Here is a 19,159-nt window from a genome sequence, read left to right as displayed (position 1 = left end):
CCAACATAACCCTATTTTTGAATGGTGAATAGTTCTCTTAGCTTCTCCTCTTCATTTTGTCAACAATATTGAATAAGGCCCCTTAATGGGGTTTCAGAACAAACTTAAGTGCCCTTGGGGATTCAAGTGTAATGGTTCCCAAAGAATATCAAAGTTTTTTGGAGATATTTGACATAAAAAGGCCAATGTGTTGCCCCACACATACCAGATTTACAATTTACAACTACCTTGCAGGAGGATCTATGTTCTGACCAAAAAAAGAAAAGATGTATCTTATACAGCATCTGGATTAACTTCTACAGAATGGGTTCATACGTCCCTCTCATTCCCCGGTTTGTTCTCTTTTTTAGTCCCAAAGAAGGGGGAGAGCTACAAACTTGAACTGATTATAGAGCTTTCAATTGTATTACAATTAAGAACAGATACTTTTTACCCCTCATTTCAATCTTATTGGATCACGTAAAAAAATGCCTCTTATAGGGGATTATCATTTGGTACGGGTTAGGGATGGGGACGAATGGAAGACCTCTTTCCATTGTAGGTTCAGTTTATTTGAATTTTGGGTGATACTATTTGGTCTCTTTAATGCTCCTGCAGCTTTTCAATTTCAATTTTCAAAAAGAGGTATTATGTGACAACATTGATATCTGTGCAGCGGTATACACTGATGATATTCTGAGTTTCTCAAAGACAATGGAAGAATCTGTATCTAATGTTAAAAGTATCTTGGCAAAATTAGGGGAAGATCAGTTGTTCGCAAAGTTAGGAAAGTATATTTCTAATATAGTGAAGATGAGTTTCTGGGGTTCATTATCTCAGGAAAAGTAATGCAAAGGGATCACAGGAAGGCAGATATTATGCAAGAGTAGAAATCACCTGAATCAGTCAAAGATGGGCAGGGTTTCTTAGTCTTTGATAACTTTTAAAGGAGATTTATCAGTCAGTTTTTACCTTGGTCACTTCAATGATCGAGCTCCTGAAAAAAGAGGTGTATTTCCATTGGACAGAACATTCAGTAAAGGCCTCTCAGACCCTGAAAAAACTGTTCATTACAGCCCCAATCCTTGTGCATACAGATCCCTCTTGACTTTTTATTGTTGAGGCAAATGCATCATAGACAGCTGTGGATAGAATATTATTCCAGCGACATCTTGTTACAGGTCAGATGTAACCAGTGGCGTATTACTCTTGGAAACTGAGTCCAGCTGAATCTAATTATACCGTAGCAGATAGAGAATTATTGTCAATCAAGTGTGCCTTTGTAGAGCGGAGACACTATATGTTGAGGGCACACCATACTGTAACTATCCTTACTGATCACCGTAGTCTACAGTTCCTCCAATCTTCCCAAGGCTTATCGGATCTTCAGTTGTGATAGACTAAATTTTTTGCAAAGGCATCAAGAATCTAAGTATTTAGGGGCATATTTATCAAAGGTTGTGCATCACTCTTGCGCCACGCATGGGGACTCATAGTGGTGCACAACCTAGTATGAGATTTACCAAGTCATGCAGCCACCCTGCAGTGCTTGGTAAATCTGGAGTAAAGCAAAGTAGTGCAAGTCACTGCCATGTGTTGCTCTGCCCCAGGGAGTCGCTCCATGTGTGAAGCATGGGTGGTCCCATGCATCCATCCATGGATTTTGGTGCATTCCCAGATTTACCATGAGTGGTAGTCCTGTGTGTGCATCAAAATGCTACACTTTCCCAGGGGAGGCATAATGAAGAGAAATAGAAGAGAAATAACCCCCTATTGCACAAAAACAATCATGTCTGCAAAGCAGATACCCTTGCACGATGGTACAATGTGCCTGCATTGGCGCTAGGCAGCCAAAGGTGCGCAAGCACAAAGAGAGGACAGGAAGTGACCATATAATGTAAAATATGGCACATTCCTGCTATTTCCCTGTCACACAAGGTGTCTTGCTGTGCTGAGTTGGGTGATATTTCGATAAATCTACCCCTTAGTGTCTGCAAAATGAGAGCTCACTTGCTGCACTGTATAAGCTTCCAGTAATTTTCGTCTGTAGGGCAGTAGATATATAGGGTGATATCTTTTAGGTTTTTTGGGTTGTCACCAGGTTTTTTCAGTTAAGGGATTACAGTAGCTTTTTTAAAACAGAAACTCTGCCTACTCTCAAAGATGCAAGTTAGTAAGTGGTTCTTTGATTAACCCCTTCAGTGCCCTGGACGTAACTGCTACATCCTGGGCAGCACTGCTTGGGTGCCCAGGACATAACTGTTACGTCCAGATAGGGGCCCACAGGGGAAGCGCTAGCGCTCCCCCCGGGGGCCTGGCACCCCCCTCCCCTGGACAGGGATGTAGGGGAATCGCTTCCCCTTCCACCCCCGCATCCCCTGACCCCCCCATGGGTCTGAAGACGTCAGCGCATGATCGCGTGCTGACCTCATCAGAGGCCTGCCCCTCCGAGCTGAAAGCTCAGTTTCCAGCGCAGATCGGAGGAGAAATGCAAAAACATTTCTCCTCCGATCACGTGGAGAGGGAAAGAGAGGCATGAAAGGAGTGGAAAGACCTTTCCTCTCCTTTCATGTCTCTCTCTGCATTTCTGCTGCGAATAGGCAGCAGAAATGCACACCAGACACCAGGGATTTTTTTTTGTTTGTTATTGAATAAGGGGAGTGGCCCCTTGGGCAAGAGCCGCTTCCCAGGGGGGCAATTTGTTGTAGGCCATTTCAGAAACCACAAGATACCAGGGATTTTTTTTTGTCAGTTTCACGTGAGGGGAGCGACCCCTTAGGCAAGGGTCACTCCCCTGGGGAAGCAAATTTGTTGTAGGCCATTTCTGCCCCCCTTGGGGGCAGATCGACCTATTGTAATTAGGCTGATCTGCCCCAGAAACCCTAGACACCAGCGATTTTTTTTTTGTTTAATTTATTTTTTTTATATGTGGGGAGCGACCTCTTAGGCAAGGGTTGCTCCCCTGGGGGGCAAATTGTCTTTAGGCCATTTCTGCCGCTTTGGGGGCAGATCATCCTATTTTTGTTAAGCCAATCTGCCCCCAAGTGGGGCAGAAACCACTAGACACCAGGGATTTTTATTTTTTGCGTCAATTTCATGCAAGGGGAGCAACCCCTTAGGCAAGGGTCGTTCCCCAGGGGGCAAATTTATTTTAGATAATTTATGCCCCCCGTTGGGGCAGATCAGCCTATTTTTTTTAGGCCGATCTGCCCCAAGGGGGACAGAAACCACAAGGCACCAGGGATTTTTTTATTTTTTACAGATGGGGATTGACCCCTCAGGCAAGGGTCGCTCCCCTGGGGGGATGACTTTATTTTAGGCCATTTCTGCTCCCTTTGGGGGCAGATCGGCCTATTTCTACTAGGCCAATCTGCCCCCGGGGGGCAGAAACCACTTAGGCACCAGGGCTTAATGTGTGTGTTTTGTTTGTGGGGGCAGCCCCTTCGGCAAAGGTTGCTCCCCATGTAGGCAGATTACTGTTGGCCATATCTGCCCCCTTTGGAAAGCCCACCAGAGACCAAGGAAGATATTTTTTCCAAAATAAGAAGGTGGGGATATGGCCATACCCCCACCCCAAATAAATGGGCCAAAGTTGTTCTGCCCACGAGTGGACTGATGGGGGAATTACCCCAGATCCACAACCTGGGGGGGCAGAAAGTCTACTAGATGCCAGGGAATTAAAAAAAAAAAATAGTTGGGTGGTGGCTTCCAACCAGTATGTGCCTGGTTATGCCGCCCAACCCAACTGAAGTGGGTAACAGTCTTTCATCTCTCCCCCCGCACACTAAACATCTTATCCCACGGCAAGCAAGAGGTCATTTGATTATTTTGGGTTTTGGTTTTACATTTGGGCCAAGAGAGCTTGGCTAACTCTCAAAATCGTCCCACTTGGAATGGTGAGGGCTGCCCTTTTTGGACTTTGGGACGTGGCCATGTAGAAAAATCCACAAGACCTAGACACATCTGAAAAGTAAACACCTGGGTGATTCTAGGGTGGTGTGCTTCACATGCACCTGCACCATTTTTGTACCCACAGTGCCCTGCAAACCTCTAACTTTGCTGGAAATCACACATTTTTCCCACATTTTTGTGATGGAACCTTCCGGAATCTGCACGAATCCACAAAATTCCGACCATCCAGCATTGTCTCATCTATACCGATAAAAATTCTGCTGCACTTGTCAGCCTAAAAATATTTTTTTTCAAACTGCCCTTTTGGACCTGCTTTGGTTCTCCCATATTTTGACATGTTTCTGGCTCTTCCCTGTCACATGCACTTAGCCCACCTAGACAGTAAGGTTTCATTTTTACCGGGAGACTGAGGGGAACGTTGGGTGGTAGGAAATTTGTCCTGGTGCGGTGATCCCACACAGACGTGGGAAAAATGTGATTTTATTTAGCTAAATTTGAGGTTTGCTGAGGACTCTGGGTAAGAAAACATTGGGGGATCCATGCAAGTCACACATCACTGGACTCCCTCGGGTGTCTAGTTTTCAGAAATGTCTGGGTTTGGAAGGTTTCCCTAGATGGCTGCTGAGCCCAGGACCAAAAACACAGGTTCCCCCCCCCCAAAAAGCAGGTGGTTTTGTATTTCATAATTTTGAAGTGTCCAGATAGTTTTTTGGGGCATTTCCTTTCGCGGGCATTAGGCCTACCCACACAAATGAGGAACCATTTTTATCAGGAGACTTGGGGGAATGTAGAATGTAAGGAAATTTGTGGCGCCTCTCAGATTCCAGAGCTTTCTGTCACCGAAATGTTCAGAAAAAGTGTTTTTTTGGCCAAAGTTTGAGGTTTGCAAAGGATTCTGGGCAAAAGAACCTGATGAGAGCCCCAGAAGTCATCACATCCTGGATTCCCCTACGTATATAGTTTTAAAAAATGCACACGTTTGGTAGGTTTCCTTAGGTGCCAGCTGAGCTAGAGGCCAAAACCCACTGCCTGGCAGTTTGCAAAAAACAGCTCTGTTTTCTTTGTGAAAATGTGATGTGTCCACATAGAGTTTCGGGGCATTTCTGTAAGCGGACACTAGGCCTACCCACACAAGTGAGGTACCATTTTTATCAAGAGACTTGGTGAAACGCTGGGTGGAAGGAAATTTGTGGATCCTGCCAGATTCCAGAACTTTCTGTCACCAGAATATGAGGAAAAAGTGTTTTTTTGGCCAAGATTTGAGGTTTGCAAAGGATTCTGGGTAACAGAACCTGGTGAGAGCCCCATAAGACACCCCATCTTGGATTCCCCTAGGTGTCTAGTTTTCAAACTTGAGCAGGTTTGGTAGGTTTCCCTGGTTACTGGCTGAGCTAGAGGCTAAATTCTGCAGCTAGGCACTTTGCAAAAAACAGGTCTGTTTTCTTTGGGAAAATGTGATGTCTCCATGTTGTGTTTTGGGGCATTTCCTTTCTCAGGCGCAAGGCCTACCCACACAAGTGAGGTACCATTTTTATCGGGAGACTTGGAGGAACGCTGGGTAGAAGGAAATTTGTGGCTCCACTCAGATTCCAGAACGTACTGCCACCGAACTGTGAGGAAAAAGTGTTTTTTAGACCAAACTCTGAGTGTTGAAAACGATTCTGGGTAACAGAACCTGGTGGGAGCCCCACACGTCACCCCATCTTGGATTCCCCTAGGTGTCTAGTTTTAAAAAATGCACAGGTTTGGTTGGTTTCCCTAGGTGCCGGCACAGCTAGAGGCCAAAATCCACAGCTAGGCACTTCGCAAAAACAAGTCGGTTTCTTTGGGAGAATGTGATGTGTCCATGTTGTCTTTCGGGACATTTCCTGTCACAGGCAATAGGCCTACCCACAGAAGTGAGGTACCATTTTTATCGGGAGACTTGGGGGAACGCTGGGTGGAAGGAAATTTGTGGCTCCTCTCAGATTCCAGAACTTTCTGCCACCAAAATTTTAGGAAAAAGTGTTTTTTTAGCCAAATTTTGAGGTTTGCAAAGGATTCTGTGTGACAGAACCTTGTGAGAGCCCCAGAAGTCACCCCATCTTGGATTCCCCTAGGTGTATAGTTTTCAAAAATGTGCAGGTTTGGTACGTTTCCATAGGTGCAGGCTGAGCTAGAGGCCACAATCCACAACTAGCCACTTTCCAAAAAACAGGTCTGTTTTCTTTGGGAGAATGTGATGTGTCTACTTTGTGTTATGGGCCTTTACTTGTCACGGGCGCTAGGATTAGCCACTGAAGTGAGGAACCATTTTTATTGGGAGACATGGGGGAACGCTGGGTGAAAGGAAATTCGTGACTCCTAACAGATTCCAGAACTTTCTGTCACCAAAATGTGAGGAGAATGTGTTTTTTTAGCCAAATTTTGAGGCTTACAAAGGATTCTGGGTAACAGAACCAGGTGAGAGCCCGACAAGTCATCCCCATCTTGGATTTTCCAACGTGTCTAGTTTTAACAAAAATGCACAGGTTTGGTTGGTTTCCCTAGGTGCCGGCAGAGCTACAGGCCAAAATCCACAGCTAGGCACTTTCCAAAAAGTAGCCCTGTTCTCTTTGGGAGATTGTGATGTGTCCATGTTGTCTTTTGGGGCATTTCCTGTCACAGGCACTAGGCCTACCACACACAAGTGAGGTACCATTGTTATCGGGAGACAAGGGGGAACGCTGTGTGGAAGGACATCTGTGGCTCCTCTCAGATTCCAAAACTTTCTGCCACCAAAATGTGAGGAAAAAGTGTTTTTTTAGCCAGATTTTTAGGTTTGCAAAGGATTCTGGGTAACAGAACCTGGTGAGAGCCCCAGAAGTCACCCCATCTTGGATTCCCATAGGTGTATAGTTTAAAAAAATGTGCAAGTTTGGTACGTTTCCATAGGTGCCGGCTGAGCTAGAGGCCAAAATCCACAGCTAGGCACTTTGCAAAAAACAGGTCTGTTTTCTTTGGGAGAATGTGGTGTGTCTACTTTGTGTTATGGGCCTTTACTTGTCACAGGCGCTAGGATTAGCCACAGAAGTGAGGAACCATTTTTATTGGGAGACATGGCGGAACGCTGGGTGAAAGGAAATTTGTGACTCATCACAGATTCCAGAACTTTCTGTCACCAAAATGTGAGGAAAATGTGTTTTTTAGCCAAATTTTGTGGCTTGCAAAGGATTCTGGGTAACAAAACCTGGTGAGAGCCCCAGAAGTCATCCCCATCTTGGAGTTTCTTACCTGTCTAGCTTTTTAAAAAATGCACAGGTTTGGTAGGCTACCTTAGGTGGCGGCTGAGCTAGAGGCCAAACTCCACAGCTAGGCATTTTCCAAAAAGCAGCTCTGTTTATTTTGGGAAAATGTGATGTGTCCACGTTGTGTTTTGGGGCATTTTCTGTCTTGGGTGCTAGGCCTACCTACACAAGTAAGGTTCAAATGTTATCAGGATACTTGAGGAAACGCTATGTTGAAGAAAATGTGTGGCTCCTCTCGGGTCCAGAACTTTCTGTCACCAAAATGTGAGGAATAAGTGTTTTTGGCCTTATTTTGAGGTATACAATGGATTCTGGGTAACAGAACCTGGGAAGAGCCCCACAAATCACCCCATCTTGGATTCCACTAGGTGTCTAGTTTTTAAAAATGCGCAGATTTGGTAGGTTTCCGTAGGTGCCGGGTGAGCTACAGGCCAAAATCCACAGCTAGGCACTTTGCAAAAAACAGGTCTGTTTTCTTTGGGAAAATGTGATGTGTCCACATTGAGTTTTGGGGCATTTCCTGTGGCGGGCGCTAGGCCTACCCGCACAAGTGAGTAACCATTTTTATTGGGAGACATGAGGGAATGCTGGATGAAAGGGAATTTCTGGCTCCTTTCAGATTCCAGAACTTTCTGTCACCAAAATGTGAGGAAAAAGTGGGTTTTTTTTACCACATTTTCAGGTTTGCAAAGGATTCTGGGTAACAGAACCTGGCGAGAGCCCCACAAGTCACCCCATCTTTGATTCCCCTAGGTGTCTAGTGTTTAAAAATGTGCAGGTTTGGTAGGCTTCCCTAGGTGGCTGCTGAACTGAGGCCAAAATCCAAAGCTAGGCACTTTGCAAAAAACAGGTCTGTTTTCTTTGGGAAAATGTGATGTGTCCACGTTGTGTTTTTGGGCATTTCCTTTCTCAGGCGCAAGGCCTACCCACACACGTGAGTTACCATTTTTATCGGGAGACTTGGGGGAACTCTGGGTAGAAGGACATTTGTGGCTCCACTCAGATTCCAGAGCTTTCTCTCACCGAACTGTGAGGAAAAAGTGTTTTTTAGACCAAACTCTGAGGGTTGAAAAGGATTCTGGGTAACAGAACCAGGTAAGAGCCCCACAAGTCACCCCATCTTGAATTCCCCAAGGTGTCTAGTTTTAAAAAATGCACAGGTTTGATTGGTTTCCCTAGGTTCCGGCAGAGCTAGAGGCCAAAATCCACAGCTAGGCACTTTGTAAAAAACAGGTCGGTTTTCTTTGGGAGAATGTGATGTGTCCATGTTGTCTTTTGGGGCATTTCCTGTCACAGGCACTAGGCCTACCACACACAAGTTAGGTACCATTTTTATAGGGAGACTAGGGGTAACGCTGGGTGGAAGGACATTTGTGGCTCCTCTCAGATTCCAAAACTTTCTGCCACCAAAATGTGAGGAAAAAGTGTTTTTTTAGCCAAATTTTGAGGTTTGCAAAGGATTCTCGGTAACAGAACCTGGTCAGAGCCACAGAAGTCACCCCATCTTGGATTCCCCTAGGTGTATAGTTTTCAAAAATGTGCAGGTTTGGTACGTTTCCATAGGTGCCGGCTGAGCTAGAGGCAAAAATCCATAGCTAGGCACTTTGCAAAAACAGGTCTATTTTCTTTGGGAGAATGTGGTGTGTCTACTTTGTGTTATGGGCCTTTACTTGTCACGGGCGCTAGGATAAGCCACAGAAGTGAGGAACCATTTTTATTGGGAGACATGGGGGAACGCTGGGTGAAAGGAAATTTGTGACTCCTCACAGATTCCAGAACTTTCTGTCACCAAAATGTGAGGAAAATGTGTTTGTTTAGCCAAGTTTTGTGGCTTGCAAAGGATTACGCGTAACAAAACCTGGTGAGAGCCCAACAAGTCATCCCCATCTTGGAGTTTCCTACGTGTCTACTTTTTTAAAAAATGCACAGGTTTGGTAGGTTACATTAGGTGCCGGCTGAGCTAGAGGCCAAACTCCATAGGTAGGTACTTTCAAAAAGAAGCTCTGTTTTCTTTTGGAAAATGTGATGTGTCTATGTTGTGTTTTGGGGCATTTTCTGTCTTGGGTGCTAGGCCTACCTACACAAGTAAGGTTCAAATTTTATCGGAATACTTGAGGAAACGCTATGTGGAAGAAAATGTGTGGCTCCTCTCGGGTCCAGAACTTTCTGTCACTAAAATGTGAGGAATAAGTGTTTTTGGCCTTATTTTGAGGTATACAATGGATTCTGGGTAACAGAACCTGGGAAGAGCCCCACAAGTCACCCCATCTTGGATTTCCCTAGGTGTCTAGTCTTCAAAAATGTGCAGGTTTGGTAGGTTTCCATAGGAGCCGGCTGAGCTAGAGGCCAAAATCCACAGCTAGGCACTTTGCAATAAACAGGTCTGTTTTCTTTGGGAGAATGTGATGTGTCCACATTGAGTTTTGGGGGGATACCTGTCGCAGGCGCTAGGCCTACCCACACAAGTGAGGTTCCAATTTTATCGGGAGACTTCAGGGAACGCTGGGTGGAAGAAAATGTGTGGCTGGTCTCAGATTCCAGAACTTTCTGTCACCAAAATGTGAGGAATATTTTTTTTGGCCTTATTTTGAGGTTTGCAAAGGATTCTGGGTAACAGAACCTGGTAAGAGCCCCACAAATCACCCCATCTTGGATTCCACTAGGTGTCTAGTTTTAAAAAATTTGCAGGTTTGGTAGGTTTCCGTAGGTTTCCGTAGGTGCTGGGTGAGCTACAGGCCAAAATCCACAGCTAGGCACTTTGCAAAAAATAGGTCTGTTTTCTTTGGGAGAATGTGATGTGTCCACATTGAGTTTTGGGGCATTTCCTGTGGCGGGCGCTAGGCCTACCCACACAAGTGAGGAACCATTTTTATTGGGAGACATGGGGGAATGCTGGATGAAAGGGAATTTCTGTCTCCTCTCGGATTCCATAACTTTCTGTCACCAAAATGTGAGGAAAAAGTGTTTTTTTTTTACCACACTTTGAGGTTTGCAAAGGATTCTGGGTAACAGAACCTGGCGAGAGCCCCACAAGTCACCCCATCTTTGATTCCCCTAGGTGTCTAGTTTTTAAAAATGTGCAGGTTTGGTAGGCTTCCCCAGGTGGCTGCTGAACTGAGGCCAAAATCCAAAGCTAGGTACTTTGCAAAAAACAGGTCTGTTTTCTTTGGGAAAATGTGATGTGTCCACGTTGTGTTTTTGGGCATTTCCTTTCTCAGGCGCAAGGCCTACCCACACACATGAGGTACCATTTTTATCGGGAGACTTAGGGGAACTCTGGGTAGAAGGAAATTTGTGGCTCCACTCAGATTCCAGAGCTTTCTGTCACCGAACTGTGAGGAAAAAGTGTTTTTTAGACCAAACTCTGAGGGTTGAAAAGGATTCTGGGTAACATAACCTGGTAAGAGCCCCACAAGTCACCCCATCCTGAATTCCCATAGGTGTCTAGTTTTAAAAAATGCACAGGTTTGGTTGGTTTCCCTAGGTGTCGGCAGAGCTAGAGGCCAAAATCCACAGCTAGGCACTTTGCAAAAAACAGGTCAGTTTTCTTTGGGAGAATGTGATGTGTCCATGTTGTCTTTTGGGGCATTTCCTGTCACAGGCACTAGGCCTACCACACACAAGTTAGGTACCATTTTTATCGGGAGAATAGGGGTAACGCTGGGTGGAAGGACATTTGTGGCTCCTCTCAGATTCCAAAACTTTCTGCCTCCAAAATTTGAGGAAAAAGTGTTTTTTTAGCCAAATTTTGAGGTTTGCTAAGGATTCTGGGTAACAGAACCTGGTGAGAGCCACAGAAGTCACCCCATCTTGGATTCCCCTAGGTGTATAGTTTTCAAAAATGTGCAGGTTTGGTACGTTTTCATAGGTGCCGGCTGAGCTAGAGGCAAAAATCCATAGCTAGGCACTTTGCAAAAACAGGTCTATTTTCTTTGGGAGAATGTGGTGTGTCTACTTTGTGTTATGGGCCTTTACTTGTCACGGGCGCTAGGATAAGCCACAGAAGTGAGGAACCATTTTTATTGGGAGACATGGGGGAACGTTGGGTGAAAGGAAATTTGTGACTCCTCACAGATTCCAGAACTTTCTGTCACCAAAATGTGAGGAAAATGTGTTTGTTTAGCCAAGTTTTGTGGCTTGCAAAGGATTATGCGTAACAAAACCTGGTGAGAGCCCCACAAGTCATCCCCATCTTGGAGTTTCCTACGTGTCTACTTTTTAAAAAAATGCACAGGTTTGGGAGGTTACATTAGGTGCTGGCTGAGCTAGAGGCCAAACTCCATAGCTAGGTACTTTCAAAAAGAAGCTCTGTTTTCTTTTGGAAAATGTGATGTGTCTATGTTGTGTTTTGGGGCATTTTCTGTCTTGGGTGCTAGGCCTACCTACACAAGTAAGGTTCAAATTTTATCGGTATAGTTGAGGAAACGCTATGTGGAAGGAAATGTGTGGCTCCTCTCAGATTCCAAAACTTTCTGTCACCAAAATGTGAGGAATACATGCTTTTTGGCCTTATTTTGAGGTTTGCAAAGGATTCTTGGTAACAGAACCTGGGGGGAAGAGCCCCACAAGTCACCCATCTTGGATTTCCCTAGGTGTCTAGTTTTAAAAAATGTGCAGGTTTGGTAGGTTTCCATAGGTGCCGGCTGAGCTAGAGGCCAAAATCCACAGCTAGGCACTTTGCAAAAAACAGGTCTGTTTTCTATGGAAGAATGTGATTTGTCCACTTTGTGTTTTGGGAGGGTACCTTTTGCGGGCGCAAGGCCTACCCACACAAGTGAGGTTCCAATTTTATGGGGAGACTTGAGGGAACGCTGGGTGGAAGAAAATGTGTGGCTCCTCTCAGATTCCAGAACTTTCTGTCACCAAAATGTGAGGAATACGTGCTTTTTGGCCTTATTTTGAGGTTTGCAAAGGATTCTTGGTAACAGAACCTGGGGGGAAGAGCCCCACAAGTCACCCATATTGGATTCCCCTAGTTGTCTAGTTTTAACAAATGCGCAGGTTTGGTAGGTTTCCATAGGTGCCGGCTGAGCTAGACGCCAAAATCCACAGCTAGGCACTTTCCAAAAACAGGTCAGTTGTGTTTGGGAGAATGTTATGTGTCCACGTTGTGTTTCATAGCATTTCCTGTCACAGGCGTTAGGCCTACCCACACAAATGAGGAACCATTTTTATCTGGAGACATGGGGGAATGCTGGGTAGAAGGAAATGTGTGGCTCCTCTCACATTCTAGAACTTTCTGTCACCGAAATGTGAGGAAAAAATTGTTTTTTCACCTAATTGTGAGGTTTGCAACGGATTCTGGGTAAAAGAACCTGGTGAGAGCCCCACAAGTCACCCCATCTTGGATTTCCCTAGGTGTCTAGTTTTAAAAAATGTGCAGGTTTGGTAGGTTTCCATAGGTGCCGGCTGAGCTAGAGGCCAAAATCCACAGCTAGGCACTTTGCAAAAAACAGGTCTGTTTTCTATGGAAGAATGTGATATGTCCACTTTGTGTTTTGGGAGGGTACCTTTTGCGGGTGCTAGGCCTACCCACACAAGTGAGGTTCCAATTGTATGGGGAGACTTGAGGGAACGCTGGGTGGAAGAAAATGTGTGGCTCCTCTCAGATTTCAGAACTTTCTGTCACCAAAATGTGAGGAATAAGTTTTTTTTGGCCTTAGTTTGGGGTTTGCAAATTATTCTTGGTAACAGAACCTGGGGGGAAGAGCCCCACAAGTCACCCATCTTGGATTCCCCTAGGTGTCTAGTTTACAAAAATGAGCAGGTTTGGTAGGTCTCCCTAGGTGCCTGCTGATCTAGAGGCCAAAAATCCACAGCTAGGCACTTTGCAAAAAACAGGTAGGTTTTCTTTGGGAGCATTTGATGTGTCCACATTATGTTTTGGGGCTTTTCCTGTGGCGGGCGCTAGGCCTACGCACTCAAGTGAGGAACCATTTTTATAGGGAGATATGGGGAACCGCTGGGTGAAAGGAAAATTGTGGTCCTCTCAGATTCCAGAACATTCTGTCACCGAAATGTGAGGAAAACTTGTTTTTAGCCAACGTTTGAGGTTTGCAAAGGATTCTAGGTAACAGAGCCTGGTGAGAGCCCCACAAGTCACCCCATATTGGATTCCCCTAGGTGTCTAGTTTTAACAAATGCGCAGGTTTGGTAGGTTTCCTTAGGTGCCGGCTGAGCTAGAGTCCAAAATACACAGCTAGGAACTTTCCAAAAACAGGTCAGTTGTCTTTGGGAGAATGTTATGTGTCCACGTTGTGTTTCAGAGCATTTCCTGTCACAGGCGTTAGGCCTACCCACACAAATGAGGAACCATTTTTATCTGGAGACATGGGGGAATGCTGGGTAGAAGGAAATGTGTGGCTCCTCTCAGATTCTAGAACTTTCTGTCACCGAAATGTGAGGAAAAAGTGTTTTTTCACCAAGTTGTGAGGTTTGCAACGGATTCTGGGTAAAAGAACCTGGTGAGAGCCCCACAAGTCACCCCATCTTGGATTCATCTAGGTGTCTAGTTTTCACAAATGTGCAGGTTTGGTAGGTTTCCATAGGTTCCGGCTGAGCTAGACGCCAAAATCCACAACTAGGCACTTTGCAAAAAAACAGGTCTGTTTTCTTTGGAAGAATGTGATGTCTCCACATTTTGTTTTGTGGCATTTCCTGTGGCGGGCGCTAGGCCTACCCACACAAGTGAGGAACAATTTTTATTGGGATGCATGAGGGAACTCTGAGTGAAAGGAAATTTGGGGCACGTCTCAGATTCCAGATCTTTTTGTCACCTAAATGTGAGGAAAAAGTGTTTTTTTAGCCAAATTTTGAGGTTTGCAAAGGATTCTGAGTACCAGAACCTGGTGAGAGCCCCACAAGCCACCCCATATTGGATTTCCCTAGGTGTCTAGTTTTAAAAAATGCGCAGGTTTGGTAGGTTTCCATAGGTGCCGGCTGAGCTAGAGGCCAAAATCCACACCTAGGCACTTTCCAAAAACAGGTCAGTTGTCTTTGGGAGAATGTTATGTGTCCACGTTGTGTTTCAGAGCATTTCCTGAAGCAGGCGTTAGGCCTACCCACACAAATGAGGAACCATTTTTATCTGGAGACATGGGGGAATGCTGGGTAGAAGGAAATGTGTGGCTCCTCTCAGATTCCAGAACTTTCTGTCACTGAAATGTGAGGAAAAAGTGTTTTTTCACCTAATTGTGAGGTTTACAACGGATTCTGGGTAAAAGAACCTGGTGAGAGCCCCACAAGTCACCCCATCTTGGATTCCCCTAGGTGTCTAGTTTTCACAAATGTGCAGGTTTGGTAGGTTTCCATAGGTTCCGGCTGAGCTAGACGCCAAAATCCAAAACTAGGCACTTTGCAAAAAAACAGGTCTGTTTTCTTTGGAAGAATGTGATGTCTCCACGTTTTGTTTTGGGGCATTTCCTGTGGCGGGCGCTAGGCCTACCCACACAAGTGAGGAACCATTTTTATTGGGATGCATGGGGGAACGCTGGGTGAAAGGAAATTTGTGGCTCCTCTCAGATTCCAGATCTTTTTGTCACCTAAATGTGAGGGAAAAGTGTTTTTTTAGCCAAATTTTGAGGTTTGCAAAGGATTCTGAGTACCAGAACCTGGTGAGAGCCCCACAAGTCACCCCATCTTGGATTCCCCTATGTGTCTAGTTTTCAAAATAGCACAGGTTTGGTACGTTTCCATAGGTGCCGGCTGAGCTAGAGGCCAAAATCCATAGCTAGGCACTTTGCAAAAACAGATCTATTTTCTTTGGGAGAATGTGGTGTGTCTACTTTGTGTTATGGGCCTTTACTTGTCACGGGTGCTAGGATAAGCCACAGAAGTGAGGAACCATTTTTATTGGGAGACATGGGGGAACGTTGGGTGAAAGGAAATTTGTGACTCCTCACAGATTCCAGAACTTTCTGTCACCAAAATGTGAGGAAAATGTGTTTTTTTAGCCAAGTTTTGTGGCTTGCAAATGATTCTGCTTAACAAAACCTGGTGGGAGCCCCACAAGTCATCCCCATCTTGGAGTTTCCTACGTGTCTACTTAAAAAAAAAATGCACAGGTTTGGTAGGTTACATTAGGTACAGGCTGAGCTAGAGGCCAAACTCCATAGCTAGGCACTTTCCAAAAAGCAGCTCTGTTTTCTTTGGGAAAATGTGATGTGTCTATGTTGTGTTTTGGGGCATTTTCTGTCTTGGGTGCTAGGCCTTCCTACACAAGTAAGGTTCAAATTTTATCTGGATAGTTGAGGAAACGATATGTGGAAGAAAATGTGTGGCTCCTCTCAGATTCCAAAACTTTCTGTCACCAAAATGTGAGGAATAAGTGTTTTTCGGCCTTATTTTGAGGTTTGCAAAGGATTCTTGGTAACAGAACCTGGGGGGAAGAGCCCCACAAGTCACCCATCTTGGATTCTCCTAGGTGTCTAGTTTACAAAAATGAGCAGGTTTGGTAGGTCTCCCTAGGTGCCTGCTGATCTAGAGGCCAAAAATCCACAGCGAGGCACTTTGCAAAAAACAGGTAGGTTTTCTTTGGGAGCATGTGATGTGTCCACATTATGTTTTGGGGCGTTTCCTGTGGCGGGCGCTAGGCCTACCCACTCAAGTGAGGAACCATTTTTATAGGGAGATATGGGGAACCGCTGGGTGAAAGGAAAATTGTGGTCCTCTCAGATTCCAGAACATTCTGTCACCGAAATGTGAGGAAAACTTGTTTTTTAGCCAACTTTTGAGGTTTACAAAGGATTCTGGGTAACAGAGCCTGGTAAGAAGCCCCACAAGTCACCCCACAAATGCGCAGGTTTGGTAGGTTTCCATAGGTGCCGGCTGTGCTAGAGGCCAAAATCCACAGCTAGGCACTTTCCAAAAACAGGTCATTTGTCTTTGGGAGAATGTTATGTGTCCACGTTGTGTTTCAGAGCATTTCCTGTCGCAGGCGTTAGGCTTACCCACACAAATGAGGAACCATTTTTATCTGGAGACATGGGGGAATGCTGGGTAGAAGGAAATGTGTGGCTCCTCTCAGATTCTAGAACTTTCTGTCACCGAAATGTGAGGAAAAAGTGTTTTTTCACCTAATTGTGAGGTTTGCAACGGATTCTGGGTAAAAGAACCTGGTGAGAGCCCCACAAGTCACCCCATCTTGGATTCCCCTAGGTGTCTAGTTTTCACAAATGTGCAGGTTTGGTAGGTTTCCATAGGTTCCGGCTGAGCTAGACGCCAAAATCCACAACTAGGCACTTTGCAAAAAAAACAGGTCTGTTTTCTTTGGAAGAATGTGATGTCTCCACATTTTGTTTTGGGGCATTTCCTGTGGCGGGCGCTAGGCCTACCCACACAAGTGAGGAACCATTTTTATTGGGATGCATGAGGGAACGCTGGGTGAAAGGAAATTTGTGGCACGTCTCAGATTCCAGATCTTTTTGTCACCTAAATGTGAGGAAAAAGTGTTTTTTTAGCCAAATTTTGAGGTTTGCAAAGGATTCTGAGTACCAGAACCTGGTGAGAGCCCCACAAGTCACTCCATCTTGGATTCACCTATGTGTCTAGTTTTCAAAATAGCAAAGGTTTGGTAGGTTTCCCTAGGTAGCAGCTGAGCTAGAGGCAAAAATCCAAAGCTAGGCACTTTGCCAAAAACAGGTCTGTTTTCTTTGGGAAAATGTGATGTGTCCATGGTGTGTTTTGGGTCATTTCCTGTGGCGGGCGCTAGGCCTACCCACACAAGTGAGGAACCATTTTTTATTCGGGAGACATGGGGAAACACTGGGTGAAAGGGAATGTGTGGCTCCTGTCAGATTCCAGAGCTTTCTGTCACCGAACTGTGAGGAAAAAGTGTTTTTTAGACCAAACTCTGAGGGTTGAAAAGGATTCTGGGTAACATAACCTGGTAAGAGCCCTACAAGTCACCCCATCCTGAATTCCCATAGGTGTCTAGTTTTAAAAAATGCACAGGTTTGGTTGGTTTCCCTAGGTGTCGGCAGAGCTAGAGGCCAAAATCCACAGCTAGGCACTTTGCAAAAAACAGGTCAGTTTTCTTTGGGAGAATGTGATGTGTCCATGTTGTCTTTTGGGGCATTTCCTGTCACAGGCACTAGGCCTACCACACACAAGTTAGGTACCATTTTTATCGGGAGAATAGGGGTAACGCTGGGTGGAAGGACATTTGTGGCTCCTCTCAGATTCCAAAACTTTCTGCCTCCAAAATTTGAGGAAAAAGTGTTTTTTTAGCCAAATGTTGAGGTTTGCAAAGGATTCTGGGTAACAGAACCTGGTGAGAGCCACAGAAGTCACCCCATCTTGGATTCCCCTAGGTGTATAGTTTTCAAAAATGTGCAGGTTTGGTACGTTTTCATAGGTGCCGGCTGAGCTAGAGGCAAAAATCCATAGCTAGGCACTTTGCAAAAACAGGTCTATTTTCTTTGGGAGAATGTGGTGTGTCTACTTTGTGTTATGGGCCTTTACTTGTCACGGGCGCTAGGATAAGCCACAGAAGTGAGGAACCATTTTTATTGGGAGACATGGGGGAACGCTGGGTGAAAGGAAATTTGTGACTCCTCACAGATTCCAGAACTTTCTGTCACCAAAATGTGAGGAAAATGTGTTTGTTTAGCCAAGTTTTGTGGCTTGCAAAGGATTACGCGTAACAAAACCTGGTGAGAGCCCCACAAGTCATCCCCATCTTGGAGTTTCCTACGTGTCTACTTTTTAAAAAAATGCACAGGTTTGGTAGGTTACATTAGGTGCCGGCTGAGCTAGAGGCCAAACTCCATAGCTAGGTACTTTCAAAAAGAAGCTCTGTTTTCTTTTGGAAAATGTGATGTGTCTATGTTGTGTTTTGGGGCATTTTCTGTCTTGGGTGCTAGGCCTACCTACACAAGTAAGGTTCAAATTTTATCGGTATAGTTGAGGAAACGCTATGTGGAAGGAAATGTGTGGCTCCTCTCAGATTCCAAAACTTTCTGTCACCAAATTGTGAGGAATACGTGCTTTTTGGCCTTATTTTGAGGTTTGCAAAGGATTCTTGGTAACAGAACCTGGGGGGAAGAGCCCCACAAGTCACCCATCTTGGATTTCCCTAGGTGTCTAGTTTTAAAAAATGTGCAGGTTTGGTAGGTTTCCATAGGTGCCGGCTGAGCTAGAGGCCAAAATCCACAGCTAGGCACTTTGCAAAAAACAGGTCTGTTTTCTATGGAAGAATGTGATGTGTCCACTTTGTGTTTTGGGAGGGTACCTTTTGCGGGCGCAAGGCCTACCCACACAAGTGAGGTTCCAATTTTATGGGGAGACTTGAGGGAACGCTGGGTGGAAGAAAATGTGTGGCTCCTCTCAGATTCCAGAACTTTCTGTCACCAAAATGTGAGGAATACGTGCTTTTTGGCCTTATTTTGAGGTTTGCAAAGGATTCTTGGTAACAGAACCTGGGGGGAAGAGCCCCACAAGTCACCCATATTGGATTCCCCTAGTTGTCTAGTTTTAACAAATGCGCAGGTTTGGTAGGTTTCCATAGGTGCCGGCTGAGCTAGACGCCAAAATCCACAGCTAGGCACTTTCCAAAAACAGGTCAGTTGTCTTTGGGAGAATGTTATGTGTCCACGTTGTGTTTCAGAGCATTTCCTGTCACAGGCATTAGGCCTACCCACTCAAATGAGGAACCATTTTTATCTGGAGACATGGGGGAATGCTGGGTAGAAGGAAATGTGTGGCTCCTCTCAGATTCTAGAACTTTCTGTCACCGAAATGTGAGGAAAAAATTGTTTTTTCACCTAATTGTGAGGTTTGCAACGGATTCTGGGTAAAAGAACCTGGTGAGAGCCCCACAAGTCACCCCATCTTGGATTTCCCTGGGTGTCTAGTTTAAAAAAATGTGCAGGTTTGGTAGGTTTCATAGGTGCCGGCTGAGCTAGAGGCCAAAATCCACAGCTAGGCACTTTGCAAAAAACAGGTCTGTTTTCTATGGAAGAATGTGATATGTCCACTTTGTGTTTTGGGAGGGTACCTTTTGC

This window comes from Pleurodeles waltl, chromosome 2_1, assembly GCF_031143425.1.
Source record: "Pleurodeles waltl isolate 20211129_DDA chromosome 2_1, aPleWal1.hap1.20221129, whole genome shotgun sequence".
Taxonomy (NCBI): domain Eukaryota; kingdom Metazoa; phylum Chordata; class Amphibia; order Caudata; family Salamandridae; genus Pleurodeles; species Pleurodeles waltl.
The sequence above is the reverse complement of the archived record's forward strand: the minus strand, read 5'-3'. Positions refer to the sequence as shown.